The sequence below is a fragment of the Hemibagrus wyckioides genome, linkage group LG18 (assembly GCF_019097595.1).
Source record: "Hemibagrus wyckioides isolate EC202008001 linkage group LG18, SWU_Hwy_1.0, whole genome shotgun sequence".
In the NCBI taxonomy this organism is placed as follows: Eukaryota; Metazoa; Chordata; class Actinopteri; order Siluriformes; family Bagridae; genus Hemibagrus; species Hemibagrus wyckioides.
In genome coordinates this window covers 2,765,001-2,767,500 of record NC_080727.1, presented here as the reverse complement: position 1 = coordinate 2,767,500, position 2,500 = coordinate 2,765,001, and the positions used below count along the sequence as shown (strand labels likewise).

Sequence of the window (2,500 nt, the reverse complement as noted above, 5' to 3'; positions counted from 1 at the left end):
CTATATCCTTCTCATAAGGGTTTATAATGTAAACATTAGTAAATTTGTACTGAGATTTTGACTGGACACACCTCACCGATGATGAGACACAACCAGACTGGACACAACTGGATAAGTTTTTTGAGATTAAGGGTTTTGGGATTAAGACTTTTTGCTGTGTCCCGATTGGCTGATAAAGGTTAAGTCCCTCCCCCTTTTTATACTCCATATGAATGTTAATCTCCGATTATTTTTCCTGTGAGAATAAGACTGTATTACTGCATGCAACCACACACACACACACACACACACACACACACACACTCTTTACGACCCAGTGTCATGTATCTCTGATTTACTGCACGTCAATAAAGTTGCTTAAGCACCAAAGCTTTTAATGATGCTACAAAGTGCTTCTGAATCTATAGCTTCCTGTTTGTAAGTGTGTGTGTGTGTGTGTGTGTGTGTTTTATTGTTGTAAGTGATTTATACAAAAACAATATAAGCTTCGTCAGAGAATACTTTCCTGAAAACGTGCTGCGTTTCGAATTCTGGGCGTTAGAGCCGATCGTCGATCATAAAAAATCTTTTTCGTAACTTTTAGTGACTGCTTTCGTGGATGTAAACTTGTATCGTGGTGTGACGATGCGGGCAGGATGAGTTGTGTTGATGCGGTTGTCGTGGCGATGATGATGGAGAGCAGGCGAGCGATGGACCGAAGGCTGTTCATGGTCAAGGCTTCCTGAGGCTCTCCATCAACACTTAAGAACATTAGCTGTCAACACGCAGCCTTGCTGCAATTTACTGTCTGCTGGCCCTCTTCCAAACATACACACACACACATACATGCAAACGCACACACACACACACACACACACACACACACACACACACACACACACATTCAGAGTCTCTTTGTCAGAGATGAAGCTGTTATCATTTATTTCTTATTTATTTTCTTTTTTGTGGCATTTTTCTGGTAGGATATGGCACCTGACTTGCTTTTTCTTTCTCTATTTTCAAATCAAACAGTGATTGTGTGTGTGAGAGGGAGAGAGAGAGAGAGAGAGAGAGAGACTGCTTTATTTCAAGGCTTTTCATTTCAGATTTGTTCAAGGATGGAGAGTGTGGAGCTTCAGTGCTGGTCGTTTATCTTACTGAGGAAAAAAAGAGGCAGTTTAGTGTGTGTTATTTTCGGGATAAGAAATCACCTCAGGTGGAAGAGATTCTTTTTCGAGTACATCAGTAATTCAATTTAAATCAATTTTCTTTTATTGGTATAGACATTTACTGAGCAGTCACAAAACAGTCTTACAGAAGTACAGGTGTAAATGTCGATCCATAATGAACAAGCCAGAGGAGACAGCACTGACCAACCATTTCTTGACTTAAACACCAAAAAGTCTTGCCCTGTAATGTCTTGCCCTGTAGGCTCTTGCCCAGTGAGGTCTCACCCTGTGAGGTCTTTCCCTGTAGAATCTTTCCCTGTAAGATCATGCCTTGTGAGATCATGCCCTCTAAGATCATGCCCTGTAAGATCATGCCCTGTAAGATCATGCCCTCTATGATCATGCCCTCTAAGATCATGCCCTCTAAGATCATGCCCTCTAAGATCATGCCCTCTAAGATCATGCCCTCTAAGATCATGCCCTCTAATATCTTGCCCTCTAAAATCATGCCCTGTATGATCATGCCTTGTCAGATCTTGTGCTTTAAGGTCTTTCCCTCCAAGATCTAGCCCTCTAAGATCTTACCCTCTAATGCCTTGCCCTCTAAGATCTTGCCCTGTAGGATCTTGCCATGTAAGGTCTCACCATGTAAGGTCTTGCCCTCTAAGATCTTGCCCTGACAGATCTTGCGCTTTAAGGTCTTGCCCTCTGAGATCTTGCCCTGCAATGCACTGCTCTGTAACACATGGCCCCTGTAACATCTTGCCCAGTAATGTCCTGCCCAATAACGTCCTGCCCAGTAATGTCCTGCCCTGTAAGATCTTGTACTGAAAGGGCTTGCCCTAAATGTTCTTGCACTTTAAGGTCTCACTCTGTAAGGTCTCGTCTTCTGAGAGCTTTCCCTTTAGGGTCTTGTCTTTTAAGGTCTAACCCTGTAAGGTCTTGGCCACATAGTTTTGACCAAAACTTTCACGACCAATATCATGACCATTAAATCCTAACCATAAGGTTTTGCTCAGAAGGTCTTAATCAGAAGTCTTGGCCAAAAGCTGCTGGCCATAAATCCTTAACCACAAATCATTAAACATTAAGTCCTGGCCAAAGGATCTTGAAATCATTTTGTTTAGTGGTTATGGTTTGTTCTTCCACCCTGACTATGTGATGTGTAAATTTGGCTTGAACTAACTTTTATGGTAAAAGAAAAAAAAAGCATCAGTAGGTGTAGAAAATATCTCCCAGGTCTCACTCCTGAGCAGAGGTCAGTGCTTAGGAGTGAGACCTGGTGAGACCTGTTCCTAAATACATCATATACTCTAGAGCAACATAGAGACCTGACTTGTGAAGCTACAGAC

At 42.2% G+C, this 2,500-nt stretch overlaps 1 protein-coding gene across 4 annotated transcripts in view; it reads left to right on the top strand.

Moving 5' to 3' along the window:
- The window catches only part of LOC131368943 (WD repeat-containing protein 7), a 161,679-nt gene that overhangs the window by 21,302 nt on the left and 137,877 nt on the right, over positions 1-2,500 (top strand). The window lies entirely within an intron of this gene.